Source organism: Hyperolius riggenbachi, chromosome 1 (genome assembly GCF_040937935.1).
Source record: "Hyperolius riggenbachi isolate aHypRig1 chromosome 1, aHypRig1.pri, whole genome shotgun sequence".
In the NCBI taxonomy this organism is placed as follows: domain Eukaryota; kingdom Metazoa; phylum Chordata; class Amphibia; order Anura; family Hyperoliidae; genus Hyperolius; species Hyperolius riggenbachi.
Window position 1 is genome coordinate 30,992,714 of NC_090646.1, and position 27,631 is coordinate 31,020,344.

Here is a 27,631-nt window from a genome sequence, read left to right on the forward strand (position 1 = left end):
GCGAATAAAGTTGATTCTTATTCTGATTCTGATTCTGAACACAATAGTAACACATTATCCCTAGTCTTGGGTGTGAGGTCCGTGGTCTCAACACCCTGGAACTAGTCTGAAGTATAACACAATAGTAACACAATAGTAATCTGGCTCAGTGTGAATTCCCAGGTCCTCCTGGTTCTAACACACTGTGGGATCTGACTATGGTCTGAGTGCTTCACGTAAGTGTTCGCAACGGCAGACAACTTGAGACTGACCAGCAATAACTATATATAGAACGGCGCTCCCCCGCGCCACCCATCGCTGGTCAACCAATAGCCGCCCGCTCTGAGATCAGCTGACCAACCTGGTCAGCTGATCCCTCCTCGTTTGTCATAAAGGTTATGCCTCTCAGAGCGCGTATTCCTCAATCTGTGTGCACTAGAAGGCCCAGCCACATCAGACGCACGCCGCCGCGCTGGACGCGAAGCAGCCGTCTCGCTGCCAGTCCGTGCGGCTGCTTTTCCGCAATCTATTACAGATCTGCATTCTTTTTAGTTAAGTCCGCAATGGGGGCAACCACAGTGGAAAATCTTTTTATAAACTTGGGGAAGTAAGTGACAGAGGTGCTATATGTGCTACCTGAGAGCTACTGTTTTGTCCCCTGTTTTATTGCCTGATGAAGCAGGTTTGGTCCTGCGAAACGCGTTGCATCTATTGGGGTACTAATAAAGTGTTTATGTCAGACAAGTAGTCTAGTCTGCTTTCGGAGGTAAGTCCACCACTGCCTCCCCAGCATATTTTAAAACTTTTAAATATTGTTTTCATTCTGCTGGCGCCTTTGTTCATCAAAGTCATTATAGTGTCCACCCTTGGTGGGAGGGGGACCCACCCCTACCTTTCTTCTATCTACGGAGAGCGACTTCTTAACCCTGAGTGAGGACAGGTCTAATCTCCTCACCTGCATTCACAGTGGTTGCCTCAGCGGTAACCCTTGTTTGTGAGTATAACCTTCTCACATTACATTATTCACTATTGTCCTGAGCATACTACACCATATTGGGCTCTCAGTGTCTTTTTCTTAACTCCAGACAAATACATACCCAGGAAATGCCATGTCATCAGTGGGCGGAGACAAATACAAATGTCTCTGGGAAAATGTAAACTGCAGCTATTCTTACACTGTTAATGGTAGAGTTCTCAAACTTTGTACAGTTAGTCACTGGGTGACTGGGATCAATATTCTAAAAAATGGGTTGAGCCTACAAAATGTACCTATTGCATTTCAAGGGGAATATGTAATTGCTGCCATTCTTGCACTGTTAATGGCACAAGCCTCAACCCTGGTACAGTTGGTTATGGGGTGACTGGGGTTCAAATTGAGAACGGGGGTGGAACCACAAACAGCCAATCTGAATTGTTTCATTTTAATGCAAATTATTGATGCCAAAGACCACAAAGCTCACATACTTGGTCATTAAGTAATTGTGTGTTAGGGATAGAAAAAGTGGGTGGGGCAAATACCAGCCAAATACATACCCGGGCAACACCGGGCGTCCAGCTAGTATTATAAATGGGAAAGGTCTGATGTTTGGATGTTTGTTACTCGATCACGCAAAAATGGCTTAACGGATTTAAATGAAATTTGGCACACACATAGTACATGACCTGGAATAAAGTATAGGATACTTTTTATTCCCATGACCAAAAATGGGGTGGAGACAAATACAAATTTCACTGAGAAAATGTAAACTGCAGCCATTCTTACACTGTTAATGGTAGGGTTCTCAAACTTTGCACAGTTGGTCACTGGGTGACTGGGATTAATATTCAGAAAAGTAGGTGGAGTCTACTAAAGCTAATCAAAATTCATTGCGTGTAATTGCGTGTTAGGGTTAGAAAAAGTGGGCACAGCCAACATCAGCCAAATGCATAACTGGGCAATGCCATGTCATCAGTGGGCAGAGACAAATACAAATTTCACTGGGAAAATGTAAACAGTAGCCATTCTTACACTGTTAATGGTAGGGTTCTCAAACTTTGCACAGTTGGTCACTGGGTGGCTGGGATTAATATTCAGAAAAATGGGTGGAGCCTAAAAAACCCAATCAAAATTCACCTGTTGATTTTTAAGGGGAATATTTAATTGCTGCCATTCTTGCACTGTTAATGGCACAAGCCTCAGCCCTGGTATGGTCGGTCATTGGGTGACTGGGGTTCAAATTCAGAAAAAGGGGGTGGAGCCACAAACTGCCAATCAGGTTTGTTTCATTTCAATGCAAATTATAAGTCAGATAGCAGTGAGGAATTAATCAGATTGGCACTTGCAGTTTCTTGCATAAAATCGCAGCTTTATTGAAACCGGCTGTATAACAAAAGTTAAAAAGTCCAGTTTAAGCAAAGATCATTACCTGATCCTGCAGTCAGTGGGGTGACGTGGGAGCGATGGATTGCCTGACACATGTTTCACTCAAATGAGCATCTTCTGAGGCCCTGCGCACGCCCTTTAATTCGCGCTGACAGTTTATATAAAGGCGACATCCCATAGGTCATGGCGTGCCGCTACCCGTCACCTGCCCTCTTACTTCCGGTTGATTGTGTCAGAAAGTACGCCTCCCAGAAGCTCGGGTGTTCCACTGTGGTTGTCGTCCATGTGTATACAGAAATATGTACATGTAGTTCAAGAGACGACCACTAGATGGAGTTCAAGAACAAGAAGGGCGCAGGATAGCAAATAGCAATGGCTGTATGGATGCAGATGAGTGGAAGCTCCCTCTGCTGCAGCCAGCCATATACTAACCCTTACTCTGGAAAAAGAGAAAACATGTACTGACCATTACAAGTCATGCTTGTGTTAGGTCCTAGTAGGGGAGAGAAAAAGGGAACAAGGAAGGGGACTAGTCATATTTTAAGGGAGAATAATTACTATATAAGAAAAATTGCTATATAAGAGAAAGTGATAATACCAAGCATAATTGCCTTTTCTGCAAAAAATTGCTATTTTACTCTCCTTTCGTGAACAGCGTCCCATCTTCATCTCACTTCAAACCACCTTCTGTTTTAAACGAAAAGACCAAACTGTTAAAAACAAAAATAAGATATATATGAACAGTAAATATTCGATGACACACAAGCATCAATGGATAGATGATATGAGAAAAAGAGCATCAAGTCTTAATAGGTAATTCCGGCAACCAGTGACTTAACTCAATAGCTACAGACCATGATTAGTGTAGGGGTCAGTTCATTAGGGATCTAGAAAACAGGCCATGTCTACATAGTCATTGAGACCTAAAGCACCCGTGGCATCCAACTTCACTATCCATTTGGTTTCTTTCCTCCGGAATTGTCTCTCCCTATCTCCTCCCCTAAATGGCAGGGGGACTTGTTCCAACCCCACAAACCTGAAGCAGTTTGGGTTACTCTGATGTTCTGCCTTCACGTGTTCTATCAAACGTGGGCTACCTTTTCCTGATTATATTGATCTTACATGATACTGTATCCTTTCTTTCAGCTTCCTGGTGGTCATACCAATATAAAATCTAAAGCATGGACACCAGATGATATAAACAATGAACTTCGTCTGGCAAGTAATCATTCAGATAACTAAATAATTTGGATGATGTCCCGGTGGTCTGGACCGGGACCAGAGAAGATTTTGAGGAATTAATCTGAATGATGGGAAGAATAACATGAAATTTACCTACGAGTTCAGCTTTGACCAGGTCGTATACCTGGATCTAGTTTTGAAAGTTCAAGGAGGGAAGTTAATCTCAAAAGGCTACAAAAAAAACAATATATGGCAACTCCCTGTTACATTACAACAGCTACCATCCAGACCATGTATTTAAATCCCTACCTTACAGTCAATTTTTGAGATTAAGTAGGAACAACACAGAATACAATGATTTCCTTCGCCAGGCAGAGGATTTAACAACAGATCTACTGAAAAGAGGGTATAACCAGAAGGAATTAGATAATGCTAGAGTGAAGGCAGGAGAGAAGAACAGAGATGAGCTGGTTAGAAGAAAGAACTGTAACATCAGCAGTATTAGCGGCTGCGGACACGCAGGGTGTTTCAGCAGCCGCCTTGCCTTCCTGTTCAGGGACTTCGCCCGTGCCTCTGGCATCTAGTACGCCGAGGTCGGGTCTGTCTTTTGCACATAGAGTTGCCGTATCGCGCGGGCGCGCGTGGAGACAGGACCTTTATGCGGGGAGGAGGCGCGTCAGCTGACAGGCCGGTCGGCTGATGTCAGAGGAGACTCACGGCGCTCCGGATTGGTTGATTGTTGTGGGCATGGCTGTGGGGTCTCCTCTGCTTCAAAAGCCTTCAGGGTTCACTCGCAACTTGTCTGCTGTTGTGAATACTTATGTGCTAGCGCTCAGACCTTAGATAGTATCCGGTGTGCTTTAATCTGGGAGGAAACAAGGGATTTCGCACAAGACTAGGATTATTGTTATACTGTTTATTGAAATTCTGTGTATGACTCTTGCTACCCTCTGACTCTGCTCTTGCTTATCGTTCCTGTACATCTGCCCATCTGACTTTGTTACTGAACCCTGCCTGATGTCTTACTACTCTCTTGCCTGTCGATTCTGCATTGTACCTGCTCGCTCGTTACTGATCCTAGCCTGTCTGACCTCTCTACTCACCAGTGAGCCCTTGTCCTGGTGAGGTGCTCTTCTGATAGTACCCACCAGCTCCTCTGGTGAGGTTAAGCCAAACTATCAATTATTGTGTTCTAATAGTACCTACCAGCTCCTCTGGTGAGGTTAAGCCAAACTAATCAGTACGGTGTTCTATAGTACCCACCAGGTCCTCTGGTGAGGTCCAGCTACTATTCTGTTACTGTTGCACCAAGCACTACATACCTCGTAGGTTGCTAGCTATACTTGTATTATTGGTGATACTGCAGATCACCACATAATTATTATTATTATTATTATTTTTTATTTATATAGCGCCAACATCTTCCGTAGCGCTGTACATAGTACAAACAAATAATGGGGAACAAATATACATAAGAAATACAAGACACTGTACAGTCATGACATTGAATAGAGTAAATACAGATACATACATAGTTGATATGTAGTTGGTACATATACATATGTTAAAATTACAGCAGTATGAGAAACACTAGGAGGAGGTCCCTGCCCTTGCGAGCTTACAATCTAGAGGGTAGTGGGTAGGAAACAAAGGGGAAGGAAACACAAGGATTAGTGGATGAGCCAGTGTGCCTTCAGTGCTGCCTATAGCAAATTATAGGCTTGTCTGAACAGGTGTGTTTTCAGAGTACGTTTGAAGGTTTCCAGACCTGTACATAATCAGGTATATCGTCTCTATTATTGGTGATTCTGCAGATCACACATAATCAGACATCTGTGTTGCTACACCAATCGTTACAAGAACAAAGTGAAAGAGACTCCTAATCAGGGCAAAGAAAGATTGACCTTTACCTGACCTTGTAGCCTATAGCTACATGATTTCCCCTCCCTGCGCTATCCCTCCCACCCCTCCGATTGCTGCCGGTGACCATACCCAACATGAAATGCCGCTCTGAACGGGATTTCCCGTTAGGGCCTCCCTCATCGCCATGGCGATGATCGGAATGATGTCATTAACATCATCGACGTCATGATGTCAGGGGGAGTCCTGATCCACCCCTTAGCGCAGCCTGGCGGTGATTGGCCAGGCTGCGCAATGGATCTGGGGGGCCCTCTTTCGCGGCGCATAGCGGCAAATTGGCGGTGAGCGGCGGTGATCGAGTAAAACACGCAGCTAGCAAAGTGTTAGCTGCGTGTTTTAAAAAAAATTGTCAAAAAAGACCAACCAGGGGCTGAGATATTCAGCCTGGCAGTACTGGACGAACTTAGCTTGTCCATACCGCCAAGGTGGTTAAAAGTGGACCCTGTGGAAAACAGATCCAGAACACTGATTACTTGTCTGACGAAGTTTGTTGTTTACCTTCCAGTATACCCCGATGCTAGAGTGAAGGCAGGAGAGAAGAACAGAGATGAGCTGGTTAGAAGAAAGAACAAAGTGAAAGAGACTCCTAATCAGGGTGAAGAAAGATTGACCTTTACCTTCCAGTATACCCCAATGGCCAATGACATCAAAAAGAGTATCACGAAAAACTGGAAAACAATTAAGAGGGATCCAATATTAGGAGAAATCTATAAAAAGCCGCCCCTAGTCACCTTTAAAAGAACACCCACTATAGGCAGCAAGGTCACGAGTAGTGAGTATAAGTCCCCCAGACAAAGTTATTGGTTAGAAGGTCACCAACTGAAGGAGAATCGAAAGTGTGGACGCTGTTCAGTCTGTCCATTAATGCAGCAAGGAAACAGCTCAAAGTGGGCCCTGTGGAAAACAAATCCAGAACACTGATTACTTACCAGACAAAGTTCATTGTTTATATCATCTGGTGTCCATTCTTTAGATTTTGGGCTTGATTCACAAAGCGGTGCAAAGTGTTTGCACGCTGGTGAAAAGGCCCTTATCACGCCTAAACTCACTTTAGGCATGATAAGAAGAAACTCGCGCGAAGTTACCGCGCGTACGCGCGTACGCGCGTAAGTGCGCGCGCAGCACCCGACGCTTCGCGCGAAGCTCCCATTAAGCCCTATGGGACTTTGCACGCGCGCGAACGCACGTACGCGAAGAGCAGGAAAAAGCGGTGATAACTCAGTGGTGAAAAGGTCATCACGCCTAAAGTCTTTTAGGCGTGATAACTGGGTTATCACCGCTTTGTGAATCAAGCCCATATTGGTATGACCACCAGGAAGCTGAAAGAAAGGATACAGGATCATGTAAGATCAATATCGTCAGGAAAAGGTAGCCCACGTTTGATAGAACACGTGAAGGCAGAACATCAGAGTAACCCGAACTGCTTCAGGTTTGCGGGGTTGGAACATGTCCCCCTGCCATCTAGGGAAGGAGATAGGGAGAGACTACTCCGGAGGAAAGAAACCAAGTGGATAGTGAAGTCGGATGCCACGGGTGCTTTAGGTCTCAATGACTATGTAGACATGGCCTGTTTTCTAGATCCCTAATGAACTGACCCCTACACTAATCATGGTCTCTAGCTATTGAGTTAAGTCACTGGTTGCTGGAATTACCTATTACGACTTGATGCTCTTTTTCTCATATCATCTATCCATTGATGCTTGTGTGTCATCGACTGTTTACTGTCCATATATATCTTATTTTTGTTTTTAACAGTTTGGTCTTTTCGTTTAAAACAGAAGGTGGTTTGAAGTGAGATGAGGATGGGACGCTGTTCACGAAAGGAGAGTAAAATAGCATTTTTTTGCAGAAAAGGCAATTATGCTTGGTATTATCACTTTCTCTTATATAGCAATTTTTCTTATATAGTGATTATTCTCCCTTAAAATATGACTAGTCCCCTTCCTTCTTCCCTTTTTCTCTCCCCTACTAGGACCTAACACAAGCATGACTGACTTGTAATGGTCAGTACATGTTTTTAACCAACATTTCTATTTTTCCAGAGTAAGGGTTAGTATATGGCTGGCTGCAGCCTGCAGCAGAGGGAGCTTCCACTCATCTGCATGCATACAGCCATTGCTATTTGCTATCCTGCTCCCATCTTCTTCTTGAGCTCCATCTAGTGGTCATCTCCTGAACTCCGCGTACATATTTCTGTGTATGCATGGACGGCAACCACAGTGGAACGCCTGAGCTTCCGGGAGGCATACTTTCTGACGCAATCAATCGGAAGTAAGAGGGCAGGCAATGGGCAGCGGCATGCCTATGGGATTTACACTTTATATAAACTGTCAGTGTGAATTGAACGGCGTGCGCAGGGCCTCAGAAGACGCTCATTTGAGCGAAACGTGTGTCAGGCAATCCATCGCTCCTACGTCACCCCACTGACTGCAGGATCGGGTAGGAATCTTTGCTAAAAATTAACTTTTTAACTTTTGTTATACAGCCGGTTCCAAAGCTGTAATTTTATGCAAGAAGCTGCAAGTGCCAATCTGATTACTTCCTCACTGCTATCTGATTTATAAGTGTATTCTGCAGATTTGAGCATGCCAATCCTGCATTAATTTACCCGACCACTGCTACAACTGCCAGTACCAAGTTGTTTGACTGGGCACTAGCTACTGTAGTGCCTGTTGTTTCTCTTGTTTACCTCAATGCAAATTGTTGATGACACAGACCGCAAAGCTAACACACCTGGTCATTGAGTAATTGTGTATTAGAAAAAGTGAGTGCAGCCAACGCCAGACAAATACATACCCAGGAAATGCCATGTCATCAGTGGGCGGAGACAAATACAAATGTCTCTGGGAAAATGTAAACTGCAGCTATTCTTACACTGTTAATGGTAGGGTTCTCAAACTTTGTACAGTTAGTCACTGGGTGACTGGGATCAATATTCAAAAAAGTGGGTTGAGCCTACAAAATGTACCTATTGCATTTCAAGGGGAATATGTAATTGCTGCCATTCTTGCACTGTTAATGGCACAAGCCTCAACCCTGGTACAGTTGGTCATGGGGTGACTGGGGTTCAAATTGAGAAAGGGGGGTGGAACCACAAACAGCCAATCTGATTTGTTTCATTTTAATGCAAATTATTGATGCCAAAGACCGCAAAGCTCACAAACGTGGTCATTGATTAATTGAGTAATTGTGTGTTAGGGTTAGAAAAAGTGGTTGCAACTAACATCAGCCAAATACATAACCAGGCAATGCTGGGTCATCAGCGGGCGGAGACAAATACAAATTTTACTGGGAAATATAAACTGCAGCCAATTTTTACACTGTTAATGGTTGGGATCTCAAACTTTGCACAGTTGGTCACCGGGTGCCTGGGATTAATATTCAGAAAAGTGGGTGGAGCCTACAAAAGCCAATCAAAATTCACATTGATTTTCAAGGGGAATATTTAGTTGCTGCCGTTCTTGCACATTTGTTCACTGGGTGGTACATTTGGTACATTTGTTCACTGGGTGGCTGGGGTTGAAACTCAGAAAAGGTGGTGGAGCCAAAAACAGCCAATCAGATTTGTTTCATTTTAATGCAAATTATTGATGCCAAAGACCGCAAAGCACACAGACTAGGTGATTGAGTGATTGTGTGTCAGGGTTAGAAAAAGTGGGCGGAGCCAACACTACCCAAATACATACCCAGGCAACGCCGGGCCATCAGATAGTCAGTAATAACTTAATATCAGTACAGCAACAGCAAATAAGCAGGGTCATTTTCAGTACACAAAAATACTTTTGTGGTCAGGATGAGAAGGTAGGAGGAGGTGTCTCTGGCACTGCACTGTAGACCTAGGAAGTCGATACACAATATAAATACAGCCTATGTGATGAATTAGTCTAAATAGATGATCCTTTTCAAATATTTGTTTTAAATAAACTTTTTGCTTTTTGTTTGCTTTTTCTGATAGTGTAGATCAATTACAAAGTCACTGATCCCCTCCTAAGTGACAAACAATTGTATCCAACCTTGTACCGGACAATTCCTGATGATAGTATTCGTTATGCAGCTATTGTAAAGTGTCTGGAACATTTTGGGTGGAATTGGGTTGGAATCATTGCAACAAACGATGGAAGTGAAGAAACAGAATTACATGAACTCAGAAAACGAATGACCAGCTGCGGGATCTGCATTGAATTTGTTATGTTTTTAACTGAAAGCCTAGACAAACAGCAGGAGACACTGGCAAAGTCAAAATCTGGAGTCATAATAATATGTGGTCTTATTGCCGTGGAGCATATCAGAATATTTCATATAGCAACAAATATCCTCCAGAACGTTACTCTAATCATCAGCGAATCGTGGAGAGTACTTCTCAGTGAAACAGATGACTTCAAACAAAGTTTCAACTGCAGTTTACTCTTTCTGCTTCCATTGAAGTTGGTCCCTGGCATCAGAAATTTTGTGGATAACATAAGACCATCTCCTCTCCATCATGATCCAATTCTGGATGATATTTGGATTTTACATTTTAAATGTCTGTCACCTAACCCACTGCGAAATCATTTCTGGAGCCATGTTCTATCATTCAAACTAATTAATTGCACAGGGTTGACTAAAAAAATGCGCAATGTATTCTCTTATCGACATATTTCCACTCACTACTACGTCTATACTGCAGTTTATGTGTTGGCTCATTCTATACAAAATGGGCTTCATGGTAAAAGCAAATCTGAAATACACAACCTAAGGCAAATAGTAAGTTGTGCATTTCATCAGAGATGTTGGAGGTATTTTAAAGGGAATGTCCAAGCAAAATAAAAAAAATGAGTTTCACTTACCTGGGGCTTCTACCAGCCCCATACAGCCATCCTGTGCCCTCGTAGTCACTCACTGCTGCTCCAGTCCCCCGCTGGCAGCTTGCCGACCTCGGAGGTCGGCGGGCCGCATTGCGTAAATTTTTACGCATTCCCGCTAGTGCAGGAACATTAACACATACATTTTTACGCATTACTGGTTCAATGCGTAAAAATGTATGCATTGAACCAGTAACGCGTAAAAATGTATGTGTCAATGTTCCTGCACTAGCGGGAATGCGTAAAAATGTACGCAATGAGGCCCGCCGACCTCGGCAAGCTGCCAGCGGGGGACTGGAGCAGCAGTGAGTGACTACGAGGGCACAGGATGGCTGTATGGGGCTGGTAGAAGCCCCAGGTAAGTGAAACTCATTTTTTTTATTTTGCTTGAACCTTCCCTTTAAGTGTTAGGGAGGGCCAAACATAAAGATTTTGGGTTCACAAACTTGTTCTCCTATGGCACCATAAACATTTGCAGACCGGCCATTTGCAGAGAGCCCATTAACTTGGAGGGATGAAATTGTGAAACCTTCAGGGCATCTCTGCAGCCACAGTTTCCTTAAAGGAGTACTATCGATTGAAACGACTTTTTTTTTAATACTCTATATTAGTGTACACATTACCACTAGTGCTAGGGGCACTTAATTTATTCACCCAGGTCTCTCTCTCACTATCCCTGCTTAAAAATTCATTTCTCACACAGCTCATAGTAGTTTGGGTCACCCTGAGCTGCTTGGTTACTCTGTCACACAGCTCACAAATATATGTCACTGTGTCACTCACAGCATGCAGCAGACATGAGGAGAAATAGGCTGATCTGAGGTGATAACAGGTAACTAAATGAGCTGTAATATTGCTAGAATATAACTAGCTATTGTGTTTACACTCAGACTGCTTGCCTGGCTGTCTGCTTGAGGTGATACACTCCAGGCTGCATCCACTTTACAAGCTGCTGAGAGGGGCAGATCACTGTTTACAATTAGCATTATTAGTATCTTTATCAGTCAAGAGAAGCAAAGATAATAAACACACATTGCTAGAATCTTTAACCCCTTACCACCATATCAACAAGATTCTTTCAGCAAGGTGATAATTAAACTATAAACTGAGGAGTTGATAGCAACTCCCCTGTGCAGACATGGTCTAGCCCTCTGGGAGCAGTCAGTATTAGATACATTTTGTATCCAACACTGACGCCAAAACTGACGGAGGATTTTACAGCTGAGAGGAACAGCTGTGTGAGGAATCACATTGCTCCTAGTACTTGCCCTAATGTGTGCTACAACATACAGCATTTAAAAATAAATGCATACATCGATAGTATTCCTTTAACCACTTTGCCACCTGGGTACAGTATATCTACGCCCCTTTTAACTTAATTTCCCCGCCTGGGGCGTATATAGACACCCCCTGCCACTACCGCCGCTGTCCGCTCTCCCGGTCGCACGTGCGCGCTCCCACGATCGTGCACGCAGCCACCCAATGAGCGGGAGCATAGTTCCTGTTCGCTGCTCTAAGTCCCCGCACCATTGATCAGCTGCTTCCATGAGAAGCTGCGCGATCATTGTGTAAAAAAAAAAAAGTTTCCCATCATCACTACACTTCCTGTAAACCATTCACAAAAAATTACTGTGGCCATCTTGTGGCCAACTACAGTCAAAAGTATTTTTTATATAGAAATACATATTTTTACATTTTACATTAACTCATTACCTCCCACACTCCCCAATTGTTGCCAAAATAAATAAATAAAAATATGTACAATAAAATAAAATATTAAAATAGTTACCTTAGGGACAGAACTCTTTAAATATTTATGTCATGAGGGTATAACACTGTCACTTTATAAATGATGGACCTGTAATTAGGGATAGACACAAAACTGAAAAAAATGCACCTTTATTTCCAAATAAAATATTGGCGCCAGAGATTATTATAGGGTCATAATTTAAATGGTGTAATAACCAGGAAAAATGGGAAAATAAATTACATGGATTTAAATTACTGTAGCATGCATTATTTGAAAACAATAATGGTCGAAAACTGAAAAATAATGATTTTTTTTCCAATTTATTTCCTTTTTTCCTATCAAAACACATTTATAATAAAATAATTATTGCCATAATGTCCCACCTAAAGAAAGCCTAATTAGTGATGAAAAAAACAAGATATAGTTCATTTCATTTTGATAAGTAATGATAAAGTTATAGGCGAATGAATGGAACGAGAGCTGAAAGGTGAAAATTGCTCGGATGCTGAAGGTGTAAAACCCCTCAGTTGTGAAGTGGTTAAAGAAGTTGTAAAAAAAAAGTATACCAGAACCCGGGCAGTGGCGGAGGTGGGTCATGGGCTGAATATTCTGTATTTTACGCAAGCCCTTGCAGTTTACCTGAGTCTTGTGCGGTGATCGGCACTGCTCTGCGGGACTCCAGGACACTTCTGTTGGCCAACTGAACCCCCTTATCTTCTCATCTTCTTCCTGGATCGTGGTGGGGCGGCGGCCAGTCAACGGCTGTGCGGTGGTACGTCGTGCAGCGTGACCTCTTCGGCGGAGGGCAGCGCTAAATTTAAAGTGGACCCTAAATTTTGCACTGGACAGAAGGCAAACAGAGAAATGCACCAGATTTGTATGCTGAGAGTTTAGCCTGTCTAATTCCCCCAAAAGAGACCTGAACTCTTGCACAAAACAGAAGAAAGCATAGAGAAATGCAGCCTGTATGTAGAGAGTTTTGCCTGTCTAATTCCTCCTCATTTGTCTCTAATCACGAGTTGTAATTTGATCTCTTCCCGTGTCACATGACTGCCATGGCAAAGATGGCAGATAAGCTCATTTGAAAGCACAGGATGTTAACAATATAGCCATTTGGTCAGGCCCGGCCCTAGACTTTTTGCCGCCTGAGGCAAGCTTTATGCAACCCCCCCCAAGCCGTGGGTGTGAGGGGCCGCCGGAGCTGGAGGGGAAGGCAGGCAGGAAGGGGGTATTGGGCCAAGCAGCGGGGAGGGGGTCGGACCCCCCCTCCCTCGCCTTGGTCCCCCGTCCTCCGCTCCCCTCCAGCTTTAAAAAGTTGCGTGGCTGGCTGGCTGGCTGCAGTTGTAAGAGGCAACGGGCGGGGATCACTCACCTCTTCCTCGTTCCAGCCTAGCCTGCGCTCCACTGACGTCACTTCCTGCTATGCCGCAGGAAGTGACGTCAGTGGAGCGCACGCTGGAACGAGGAAGTGGTGAGTGATCCCCGCCCATTGCCTCTTACAGCTGCAGCCAGCCAGCCAGCCATCCACGCAACTTTTAAAGCTGGAGGGGAGCGTAGGACGGGGGACCCAGGCGAGGGAGGGGGGGGGTCCTCCCCGCCGCTAGGCCCAATACCCCCTTCCTGCCCGCTATCCCCTTTAGCTCGGGCGGCCCCTCACACCCACGGACGGGCGGGTGCCGCCCCCCCAGAAGTGCTGCCTGAGGCAAAAGTTTCACCCCGCCTCATGGGTGGGCCGGCCCTGCATTTGGTTCCCAACTGCTTCTGAGCTAAGTGCTTCTGCTGATCTGCCTTAATCTCTGTACTCACCACCTGACAGGTCCTGCGTCATCCCCTTGACAACAGTCATCAGTGACGCTTTTTCCTGTTGGTGGGTATGCATGATGTCACGTGACATTACACATCAGGAGTGAAGGAGACTTTATGTGATCATGGTACTTTGCATAGGAGTTGTCAGGGATCTTAGCAATAAGATCCACCGTCGTTTTTGCGGCACAACGTTTGTTTGGCCATGTGCCTATACCCACATCACAATATCACGGAAACAAAATTGGCGCTCCAAAAATTGTTGGTCATTGGTAAAATTGTAACGTGAGTACATAGTTACATAGTTACATAGTTATTTTGGTTGAAAAAAAGACATACGTCCATCAAGTTCAACCAGTACAAAGTACAACTCCAGCCTGCTCCCTCACATATCCCTGTTGATCCAGAGGAAGGCGAAAAAACCCTTACAAGGCATGGTCTAATTGGCCCCAAAAAGGAAAAATTCCTTCCCGACTCCAGATGGCAATCAGATAAAATCCCTGGATCAACATCATTAGGCATAACCTAGTAATTGTAGCCATGGATGTCATTCAACCCAAGGAAAGCATCTAAGCCCCCTTTAAATGCAGATATAGAGTTTGCCATAACGACTTCCTGTGGCAATGCATTCCACATCTTAATCACTCTTACTGTAAAGAACCCTTTCCTAAATAAGTGGCTAAAACGTTTTTCCTCCATGCGCAGATCATGTCCTCTAGTCCTTTGAGAAGGCCTAGGGACAAAACGCTTATCCGGCAAGCCCTCTGATGTATTTACACATGTTAATTAGATCTCCTCTAAGGCGTCTTTTCTCTAGACTAAATAAACCCAGTTTATCTAACCTTTCTTGGTAAGTGAGACCTTCCATCCCACGTATCAATTTTGTTGCTCGTCTCTGCACCTGCTCTAAAACTGCAATATCTTTTTTGTAATGTGGTGCCCAGAACTGAATTCCATATTCCAGATGTGGCCTTACTAGAGAGTTAAACAGGGGCAATATTATGCTCGCATCTCGAGTTTTTATTTCCCTTTTAATGCATCCCAAAATTTTGTTAGCTTTAGCTGCAGCTGCTTGGCATTGAGTACGATTATTTAACTTGTTGTCAATGAGTACTCCTAAGTCCTTCTCCAAGTTTGATGTCCCCAACTGTATCCCATTTATTTTGTATGGTGCTAGACCATTGGTACGACCAAAATGCATGACTTTACATTTTTCAACATTGAATTTCATCTGCCATTTATGTGCCCATATAGCCATCCTATCCAGATCCTGTTGCAATATGACACTATCTTCCTGAGAGTTAATGATTCTGCACAATTTTGTATCATCTGCAAAAATAGCAACATTGCTCACTACTGCATCCACTAGGTCATTAATAAATAAATTGAAGAGCACTGGACTCAGTACAGACCCCTGTGGGACCCCACTGCTAACCGTCTCCCATTTTGAGTATGATCCATTGACCACAACTCTTTGTTTTCTATCCATTAGCCAGTTCCCTATCCAAGCACACAGACTCTTCCCCAGTCCTTGCATCCTCAACTTTTGCACCACACTTTTGTGGGGAACAGTGTCGAAGGCCTTAGCAAAGTCCAAGTATATCACATCTACAGCATTCCCAATATCCATATTAGCATTCACTACCTCATAAAAGCTGAGCATGTTAGTCAAACAGGACCTGTCTTTAGTAAACCCATGTTGATGCTGAGAAATAAGATTATTTTTTACTATGAAGTCATGTATAGTATCTCTTAGTAACCCCTCAGATAGTTTGCATACAACTGATGTTAAGCTTACAGGTCTATAATTTCCTGGATCTGATTTTTTGCCCTTCTTAAATAATGGGAAAACGTGGGCTGTACGCCAATCCACTGGGACTCTGCCAGTTGCAAGAGAGTCACAAAAGATAAGATAAAGGGGTTTATCTATAACTGAACTTAATTCCCTTAGGACCCGAGGATGCATGCCATCCGGGCCAGGTGCCTTGTCTATTTTTAATTTATTTAGTCTTGCCTTCACTTCTTCCTGCGTTAAGTATTTAATATTACAGTTAGAAGATTGAGACTCTTCCGCCTCTGTAGTTTGCAACAGTGCTGTTTCTTTTGTAAAGACAGAAGCAAAGAAAGCATTTAATAACTCTGCCTTACCTTGGTCATCCACCATTGAGTTCCCATCCTCATCCTTTAGGAGTCCTATACAGTCAACCTTTCTTTTTTTAGAGTTAATGTACTTGTAAAACTTTTTTGGGTTAGATTTGATATCCTTAGCGATTTGTTTTTCAGCTTCAATCTTTGCCTGCCTAATTTCTTTTTTACAATTTTTATTGCACTCCTTATAATTGCTTAGTGCAGCCTCGGTCCCCTCCTGTTTTAAGACCTTATAGGCATTATTTTTCCTCTTCATTTTATCTTTAACCTTTCTATTCATCCATAGAGGCCTTTTTTTATTCCTAGACATTTTGTTTCCATATGGGATATACATACTACAGTATTGATTGAGTATAAGTTTAAAAGCTTGCCATTTCCCTTCAGTGTCTTCCCCTTGTAGTACATTATCCCAGTTCACCAAACTTAGTGCCTGCCTAATTTGAGTGAACTTTGCTTTTCTAAAGTTCATAGTTTTAGTGGTCCCGCTGCCCCTTGGCCTATCAGTCACCAGCTCAAACGTTATCATGTTGTGATCACTATTTCCCAAATGTTCTTGAACCTGCACATTTGATACATTATCTGGTCTATTAGAAATGATCAGATCCAGTAACGCATTCCCCCTAGTTGGTTCAGTTACCATTTGAGTCAAGTAATTGTCCTGTAGTGCTGCCAGAAATCTGCTGCTTTTACCAGAATGGGTAGCCTCAATACTCCAGTCAATGTCTGGAAAGTTGAAGTCGCCCATAATTATGACCTCATTTTTACCTGCAGCTTTTTCAATCTGCTGTAGTAATCGCAGTTCTGCAGCTTCATTAATAAGAGGTGGCCTGTAGCATACCCCAATAAGCAATTGGCAACTTTTATTTCCACCATGAATATTTACCCAAACGGACTCCACATCTTCGCAATCTTCCTCCATCTCATCGTTGAGGACAGCTGTAAGAGAATTCTTAACAAAGAGACAAACCCCTCCACCTTTTTTCCCTGTTCTATCCCTCCTAAACACATTGTATCCTTTTAAATTAGCTATCCAGTCATGGCTTTCATCCAACCATGTCTCGGTTATTCCCACAATGTCATAGCCTTTGTCATTCAGAATGAACTCTAGTTCGTCTATTTTATTTGCAAGGCTCCGAGCATTGGTTACCATGCACTTTATATTTTTACCACCACATTTACCAATTTTGTTTACATGAAATGGGCTACTTGAATTTTTACCAACCTCCTTAATCTTTACACTGTCCCCACCCCCCTCTCCACCCTCCATAATGATAGGTTCCCACTGTCTTTTTACCTCATCTTGTCTATGTATTGAGACTTTATCCTCCCGCCTCCCCCCAGATCCTAGTTTAAAATCTCCTCCAACCGTTTAGCCATCTTCTCCCCCAATGCAGCTGCACCCTCCCCATTAAGGTGCAGCCCATCCCTGCTGTAGAACCTGTAGCCGACTGCAAAGTCTGCCCAGTTCTCCAGGAACCCAAACCCTTCCTTCCTACACCAATTTCTCAGCCACTTATTTAACTCCCTAAGCTCCCTCTGTCTCTCAGATGTAGCACGTGGCACTGGCAGTATTTCAGAAAACACCACCTTGGAGGTCCTTGCTTTAAGTTTATCTCCAAGTACCTGAAAATCATTTTTGAGGACCTTCCATCTCCCACTAACTTTGTCATTGGTGCCAATGTGTACCATGACAGCCGGGTCTTCCCCAGCCCCACCCAGTAATCTGTCAATTCTTTCCGCTACATGCCGAACCCGAGCACCCGGGAGGCAACAGACTGTACGGCATTCGCGGTTTCTTCGACAGATTACCCTATCTGTGCGCCTAATAATTGAATCCCCTACCACCAGTACCTGTCTAGCCTTAGCTGCACTCCTATTCCCTTTCTCGTTACAGCAGTCTGCCCCTTGGTTGCTAAGGAGCACATCCTGCTGCAGCATTGCTACTCCTGAATTATCCTCCCCAATATTACGCAAACAAGCATACTTATTAGTGAGGGACAACTCGGGACTAGCCTCCCTGCCACTTTTTCCCCTACCCCTTCTAACTGTGACCCAACTAGCGGCTGCCTCTGCTTCTTGGTCTGGCTGTACTCCACCCTCCTCATCTTCAACGGTTCCAGCCAGTGTCTGGATCGTGAGATCCAAGCTCTTCTCCATGTTGTGTATGCTTCTCAGTGTTGCGAGATGCTTATTTAGCTCTGCGACTTCCGCCTCTAACTGAGCAACACGCACACACCCAGGGCAACAGTAAACACCCTCAATCCGCTGATCAAGGCATGCATACATGTTGCAGGATGTACACTGTACAGCATAGTCCAACATGATGTCACCTAGATCCTCCTTCTAAACCTATAAGGCTTATCAAACGCTGCATGCGCGTTTGGTCGCATGCACGCGTGTGCCGGCATTCACCGCTAGAGGGATGTCAACTTGCCCAGACCTTGCCGGAGATGCCGCGGGACCTGCCGCTGGAAGGTAAGTTTACCCCCCCGAGGAGTGGTCTCCGAACACTCATCATTAAGTTTATCAGGATTTTCGGAATTAAATTCTTTTACCAACTGATCTGCATGCACCTGATTGGCCGGGACCCAACATCTCTCCTCAGGACCATATCCCTCCCAGTCTACCAGATACTGTAAAGAATTGCAGACCTTACGGGAATCTAGAATTCTCTTGACTTCATACTCAGTCTCCCCGTCAATCTCAACAGGAGGAGGAGGGTCTATGGAAGTAAGTATGTTAGCTGCCGTTTTTTAGGAGTGAAACGTGAAATGATCTAACTACCTTAATAGATGGTGGCAACATCACCCGGTACACAACATCATTTATTTTCTCTTTAATGGGATACGGACCAATAAATCTTGGTCCCAATTTAGCTGAAGGCTAATGCAGGGGAATATTATGAGTAGAGACCCAAACAAGATCTCCAGGAGAAAATTTAAACTCAGGTAAACGTTTAGCATCTGCATAAAGTTTCTGACGGTCTAAAGCATCCTGCAAATTTTGTTGAACCTGGGCCCAGATTCACTGAAAGTAAGAATTTGAGTCCTCTAATTCTGCAAAAGGAGAAGGAGCTGATGGGAAACAAGTGAACCGAGGGTTCTGACCGGACACAATCATAAATGGAGACATTTTTGTTGAGGCACTATACAGATTATTAAAAGCAAATTCTGCAAAAGGCAAAAAGTCCAGCCATGATTCTTGACAATCAGATACAAAACACTGTAAGTACTGCTCTAAGGTTTAGTTAGTTCTTTCAGTTTGTCCATTGGTCTTGGGATGAAACCCTGACGAGAAGGACAAAGTGAATCCCAACAAGGAACTGAAAGCCCGCCAAAAACGGGAGACCAACTGCACCCCCCAGTCAGATACTATATTTTCAGATATTCCATGCAGGTGGAATACATGAATGATAAATAGTTTTGTTAACTCTTTAGCGGAAGGTAATCCAGTCAGTGGTACAAAATGTGCCATTTTGCTAAAACGATTAATGATTACCCAAATTACCCTTTTCTCACTCTAGGGAGGCAGATCGACTATAAAATCCATGAATAAATAGGTCCATGGTTTTGTTGGTATGGGTAAAGGTCTCAGATGACCACGGAGGGCAGCTCGAGAGACCTTGTTTTTGGAACAAATGATACAAGCAGCCAAAAATGCCTTACAATCTTTGTTTAGAGACGGCCACCACACGTGATGAGACAAGAGTTCCAGAGGTTACAGAGGGAGAAGCTTCAACTCAAAACTTCAAGATAAAGCATCAGCTTTTATACTTTTGGGCCTGGGTTTATACGTAATGGTAAAATTGAATCAGGAAACGAACATGGCCCAGCGGGCATGTCTTGGATTGAGTCTTTTAGCTCCCTCAATATACTGTAAGTTCTTGTGATCAGTATATACAGTAACCGGATGTAGTGCTCCCTCTAACCAATGTCTCCATTCTTCAAAGGCCATTTTCACCGCTAATAACTCTCTGTTGCCTATATCATAATTGCGCTCTGCAGACGAGAATTTTTTGGGAAAAGAACGCACAAGGGTGCAGTCTCTCCGGTCGACCTGAATACTGTGATAGCACTGCTCCCACTCCAACTTCAGAGGCGTCAACCTCAACGAAGAAGGGTAACTTAACGTTGGGATGTGTAAGAATGGGAGCTGAAAAAAAGGCAGACTTCAGGTCAAAAAAAGGCTTTACAAGCTTGAGGTGACCAATGGTTAGGATCTTGTAACGATTGGTGTCAGCACACAGAGAGAATCTGATTATTGGTGATCTGCAGTATCACCAAGAATACAGATATATACCTGATTATAATATAATAATACAAGTATAACTAACCTCTGGACACCTATATAGTGTGAGTGTTTGGTGCAACAGTAATGACTTTGAGTAGGACCACCCGAGGAGCAGGTGGTCCTTGGCAGTATGAGAAATACCTCCCTCAGGGAAGTGCGAGAACCTTCCAGCAGCCTGAAACTTCCAAGGGGGTGGAGCCCCAGACTGAACAGCAGGACGGCCCTGTGGCTAAGTGACACCTAGAAGGTGGGCATCACAAGCAGGACTGAAGACTAATCTCTCAATGGAGAGGGATAGCTTGCAAGGTCGGGCAGGCTAGGTCGGCAACACACGAGCAGATAAGGTACAGAGACAGAAGGCTGATTCGGTAACCAGGGACAGGCAGGGTTGGCAACAGGTAATCAGATATGCGTAGGCACCGAATCAGAAAGCAGAAGGAGAGTCAGGAAAGCAATAGGTCATAACAGATATCAAACAAGGCCTAGTCTTGGGTGTGAGGTCCATGGTCTCAACACCCTGGAACTAGTCTGAAGTATAACACAATAGTAACACAGTATCCCTAGTCTTGGGTGTGAGGTCCGTGGTCTCAACACCCTGGAACTAGTCTGAAGTATGTCACCTCCTATATCCGCTTCTGTGAAGAGTCATGCATTCCAACAACGAACGTCAAAGTCTTCCCAAATAACAAACCTTGGTTCAATGGCAAGCTACGCCACCTACGGAAAATCAAAGAGGAAGCACACAAATCCGGCACCCCAGAGGAGTTCAGGGAAGCCAGAAACTCCTTAAACCGAGAGCTGAAGGCGGCAAAGCGGGACTTCTCAAACAAACTAAGACAGGACCTTCAGTCCAACAACACACGGGATGTCTGGAAAGGCCTCAGGGCAGCTACTAATTTCAAGCCCCCTCCCCAACACACACTTCCCAGCATTGCGCTAGCCGAGGAGCTCAACAAATTCTATTGCAGGTTTGAGCACCTTCCCACCCACTCTGAGGACCTAGCAATCTCATCCTCACCCGGGAAGCCTCCTGCCACACCCCCCCAAGCTGCCACTGCCCTCCAAGCACCGGTAACTGTTTGGGAGGCTGACGTATTACGGCACCTCCAGAAGCTCAACCACAGGAAGTCTCCAGGCTCGGACGGCATATCTCCAGCCTGCCTGAAAACCTGCGCAAGCCAGCTAGCCCCGATCCTAACGTCAATCTTCAGCAAATCCCTGACAGTGAGCAAGGTCCCTTCCTGCTTCAAGAAAGCGAATATCATTCCGGTCCCCAAGAAGCCAGGTGTTACGGAACTAAACAATTACAGACCGGTTGCCTTAACTCCAATCATCATGAAAATCTTTGAAAGGCTGGTTCTTCCCTACCTGAAGGAGCACACCGACACCAAAACGGATCCCCTGCAATTTGCATACAAGGCCAACCGGTCCGTGGAGGACACTATCAACATCAGTCTAGCACACATCATGGAACATCTGGACAAACCAAACTCCTACGCCAGGATCCTGCTTCTAGACTTCAGCTCCGCTTTCAACACCATTTGTCCAACCATCCTGTATGAAAACCTGGCACGACTTGGTGTTGACCCTAATCTGTGCACCTGGTTCAAGGATTTCCTGACAAACAGGTCACAGTTAGTCAGGATCGGCAGCTGCTCTTCCAGTGCTAGAATCACCAACACTGGTGCCCCGCAAGGGTGCGTGCTGTCCCCGATTCTCTTCTCACTGTACACGAATAGCTGTACCTCATCCGCAGACTCTCTCAAGGTCATCAAGTTTGTGAGCACGAATATCGTAAGGAGATTGAGCGGATCCTCAGGTGGTGTAAGGAAAACAAACTTGTATTAAATACAGCAAAAACTGTGGAACTAATTGTGGACTTCAGAAGGAATGCTCCGTCTCCCAGTCCAGTCTCCATTAATGGTACTGAGGTCTCCAGGGTACACAGCGCTCGGTTCCTTGGTACCACCATCACGGACAACCTGAAGTGGGATGCGAACTCCTCCGTAATTCAAAAGAAAGCCCAGCAGAGGCTGTTCTTTCTCAGGTAGCTGAAGAAGTTCGGGATGTCGCAGGAGCTAATGATCAGCTTCTACTCTGCCACCATCGAGTCTATCCTTTGCTCCTCCATCATTGTCTGGTACTCCGGGGCTAATGCAAGGGACAAACACAAACTCCAAAGGGTAATCAGTGCTGCTGAGAAGATCATCGGGTCACCCCTGCCGCCCCTGGACATCCTGCAGTCATCTAGAATGAGGTCCAGGGCAAACAGGATCATTCAGGACCCCTCCCACCCGGGCAGTCGCTTCTTCGTCCCCCTTCCTCTAGGTCACCGTTATAGGACCATTCTCACCAAAACCACGAGGCATAAAAACACCTTCTTTCCCCAAGCGGTTGCTCTACTTAATTCATGCACTCTCCCAACCTGAACCCCCCTAATCTCCCTCAGCCACCCCCCTGCGGAATACGCGCACAGAAGGAACTGTCTCCAGCTGGCCACGCAGTACCACATGTCACCGTACAGTAGGTCTGCTTTGCATAAGATAGTCCTGCCAACCTGAGCTATGAACTGCTGCTGTCTGTTAAACTGACATCTGGGTGTCTCTGTAGCTAAGAATCTGTACCATGTGTTGTTTGCCAATTGCTGTCACTGTCTGTCAAACTGCGGTTGTGTCTATGTAGCAATTATCTGTACCATGTTGATGTTGCTTCTTATGCCAATTGTGTTTGATGTTTTTTATGCCAATTGCCGTGTGTCCACAAAAAATTCCGGGTGCGGCTCCTGACGCACTTGGCGAATAAAGTTGATTCTTATTCTGATTCTGATTCTGAACACAATAGTAACACATTATCCCTAGTCTTGGGTGTGAGGTCCGTGGTCTCAACACCCTGGAACTAGTCTGAAGTATAACACAATAGTAACACAATAGTAATCTGGCTCAGTGTGAATTCCCAGGTCCTCCTGGTTCTAACACACTGTGGGATCTGACTATGGTCTGAGTGCTTCACGTAAGTGTTCGCAACGGCAGACAACTTGAGACTGACCAGCAATAACTATATATAGAACGGCGCTCCCCCGCGCCACCCATCGCTGGTCAACCAATAGCCGCCCGCTCTGAGATCAGCTGACCAACCTGGTCAGCTGATCCCTCCTCGTTTGTCATAAAGGTTATGCCTCTCAGAGCGCGTATTCCTCAATCTGTGTGCACTAGAAGGCCCAGCCACATCAGACGCACGCCGCCGCGCTGGACGCGAAGCAGCCGTCTCGCTGCCAGTCCGTGCGGCTGCTTTTCCGCAATCTATTACAGATCTGCATTCTTTTTAGTTAAGTCCGCAATGGGGGCAACCACAGTGGAAAATCTTTTTATAAACTTGCGGAAGTAAGTGACAGAGGTGCTATATGTGCTACCTGAGAGCTACTGTTTTGTCCCCTGTTTTATTGCCTGATGAAGCAGGTTTGGTCATGCGAAACGCGTTGCATCTATTGGGGTACTAATAAAGTGTTTATGTCAGACAAGTAGTCTAGTCTGCTTTCGGAGGTAAGTCCACCACTGCCTCCCCAGCATATTTTAAAACTTTTAAATATTGTTTTCATTCTGCTGGCGCCTCTGTTCATCAAAGTCATTATAGTGTCCACCCTTGGTGGGAGGGGGACCCACCCCTACCTTTCTTCTATCTACGGAGAGCGACTTCTTAACCCTGAGTGAGGACAGGTCTAATCTCCTCACCTGCATTCACAGTGGTTGCCTCAGCGGTAACCCTTGTTTGTGAGTATAACCTTCTCACATTACATTATTCACTATTGTCCTGAGCATACTACACCATATTGGGCTCTCAGTGTCTTTTTCTTAACTCCAGACAAATACATACCCAGGAAATGCCATGTCATCAGTGGGCGGAGACAAATACAAATGTCTCTGGGAAAATGTAAACTGCAGCTATTCTTACACTGTTAATGGTAGAGTTCTCAAACTTTGTACAGTTAGTCACTGGGTGACTGGGATCAATATTCTAAAAAATGGGTTGAGCCTACAAAATGTACCTATTGCATTTCAAGGGGAATATGTAATTGCTGCCATTCTTGCACTGTTAATGGCACAAGCCTCAACCCTGGTACAGTTGGTCATGGGGTGACTGGGGTTCAAATTGAGAACGGGGGTGGAACCACAAACAGCCAATCTGAATTGTTTCATTTTAATGCAAATTATTGATGCCAAAGACCACAAAGCTCACATACTTGGTCATTAAGTAATTGTGTATTAGGGATAGAAAAAGTGGGTGGGGCAAATACCAGCCAAATACATACCCGGGCAACACCGGGCGTCCAGCTAGTATTATAAATGGGAAAGGTCTGATGTTTGGATGTTTGTTACTCGATCACGCAAAAATGGCTTAACGGATTTAAATGAAATTTGGCACACACATAGTACATGACCTGGAATAAAGTATAGGATACTTTTTATTCCCATGACCAAAAATGGGGTGGAGACAAATACAAATTTCACTGAGAAAATGTAAACTGCAGCCATTCTTACACTGTTAATGGTAGGGTTCTCAAACTTTGCACAGTTGGTCACTGGGTGACTGGGATTAATATTCAGAAAAGTAGGTGGAGTCTACTAAAGCTAATCAAAATTCATTGCGTGTAATTGCGTGTTAGGGTTAGAAAAAGTGGGCACAGCCAACATCAGCCAAATGCATAACTGGGCAATGCCATGTCATCAGTGGGCAGAGACAAATACAAATTTCACTGGGAAAATGTAAACAGCAGCCATTCTTACACTGTTAATGGTAGGGTTCTCAAACTTTGCACAGTTGGTCACTGGGTGGCTGGGATTAATATTCAGAAAAATGGGTGGAGCCTAAAAAACCCAATCAAAATTCACCTGTTGATTTTTAAGGGGAATATTTAATTGCTGCCATTCTTGCACTGTTAATGGCACAAGCCTCAGCCCTGGTATGGTCGGTCATTGGGTGACTGGGGTTCAAATTCAGAAAAAGGGGGTGGAGCCACAAACTGCCAATCAGGTTTGTTTCATTTCAATGCAAATTATAAGTCAGATAGCAGTGAGGAATTAATCAGATTGGCACTTGCAGTTTCTTGCATAAAATCGCAGCTTTATTGAAACCGGCTGTATAACAAAAGTTAAAAAGTCCAGTTTAAGCAAAGATCATTACCTGATCCTGCAGTCAGTGGGGTGACGTGGGAGCGATGGATTGCCTGACACATGTTTCACTCAAATGAGCATCTTCTGAGGCCCTGCGCACGCCCTTTAATTCGCGCTGACAGTTTATATAAAGGCGACATCCCATAGGTCATGGCGTGCCGCTACCCGTCACCTGCCCTCTTACTTCCGGTTGATTGTGTCAGAAAGTACGCCTCCCAGAAGCTCGGGTGTTCCACTGTGGTTGTCGTCCATGTGTATACAGAAATATGTACATGTAGTTCAAGAGACGACCACTAGATGGAGTTCAAGAACAAGAAGGGCGCAGGATAGCAAATAGCAAGGGCTGTATGGATGCAGATGAGTGGAAGCTCCCTCTGCTGCAGCCAGCCATATACTAACCCTTACTCTGGAAAAAGAGAAAACATGTACTGACCATTACAAGTCATGCTTGTGTTAGGTCCTAGTAGGGGAGAGAAAAAGGGAACAAGGAAGGGGACTAGTCATATTTTAAGGGAGAATAATTACTATATAAGAAAAATTGCTATATAAGAGAAAGTGATAATACCAAGCATAATTGCCTTTTCTGCAAAAAATTGCTATTTTACTCTCCTTTCGTGAACAGCGTCCCATCTTCATCTCACTTCAAACCACCTTCTGTTTTAAACGAAAAGACCAAACTGTTAAAAACAAAAATAAGATATATATGAACAGTAAATATTCGATGACACACAAGCATCAATGGATAGATGATATGAGAAAAAGAGCATCAAGTCTTAATAGGTAATTCCGGCAACCAGTGACTTAACTCAATAGCTACAGACCATGATTAGTGTAGGGGTCAGTTCATTAGGGATCTAGAAAACAGGCCATGTCTACATAGTCATTGAGACCTAAAGCACCCGTGGCATCCAACTTCACTATCCATTTGGTTTCTTTCCTCCGGAATTGTCTCTCCCTATCTCCTCCCCTAAATGGCAGGGGGACTTGTTCCAACCCCACAAACCTGAAGCAGTTTGGGTTACTCTGATGTTCTGCCTTCACGTGTTCTATCAAACGTGGGCTACCTTTTCCTGATTATATTGATCTTACATGATACTGTATCCTTTCTTTCAGCTTCCTGGTGGTCATACCAATATAAAATCTAAAGCATGGACACCAGATGATATAAACAATGAACTTCGTCTGGCAAGTAATCATTCAGATAACTAAATAATTTGGATGATGTCCCGGTGGTCTGGACCGGGACCAGAGAAGATTTTGAGGAATTAATCTGAATGATGGGAAGAATAACATGAAATTTACCTACGAGTTCAGCTTTGACCAGGTCGTATACCTGGATCTAGTTTTGAAAGTTCAAGGAGGGAAGTTAATCTCAAAAGGCTACAAAAAAAACAATATATGGCAACTCCCTGTTACATTACAACAGCTACCATCCAGACCATGTATTTAAATCCCTACCTTACAGTCAATTTTTGAGATTAAGTAGGAACAACACAGAATACAATGATTTCCTTCGCCAGGCAGAGGATTTAACAACAGATCTACTGAAAAGAGGGTATAACCAGAAGGAATTAGATAATGCTAGAGTGAAGGCAGGAGAGAAGAACAGAGATGAGCTGGTTAGAAGAAAGAACTGTAACATCAGCAGTATTAGCGGCTGCGGACACGCAGGGTGTTTCAGCAGCCGCCTTGCCTTCCTGTTCAGGGACTTCGCCCGTGCCTCTGGCATCTAGTACGCCGAGGTCGGGTCTGTCTTTTGCACATAGAGTTGCCGTATCGCGCGGGCGCGCGTGGAGACAGGACCTTTATGCGGGGAGGAGGCGCGTCAGCTGACAGGCCGGTCGGCTGATGTCAGAGGAGACTCACGGCGCTCCGGATTGGTTGATTGTTGTGGGCATGGCTGTGGGGTCTCCTCTGCTTCAAAAGCCTTCAGGGTTCACTCGCAACTTGTCTGCTGTTGTGAATACTTATGTGCTAGCGCTCAGACCTTAGATAGTATCCGGTGTGCTTTAATCTGGGAGGAAACAAGGGATTTCGCACAAGACTAGGATTATTGTTATACTGTTTATTGAAATTCTGTGTATGACTCTTGCTACCCTCTGACTCTGCTCTTGCTTATCGTTCCTGTACATCTGCCCATCTGACTTTGTTACTGAACCCTGCCTGATGTCTTACTACTCTCTTGCCT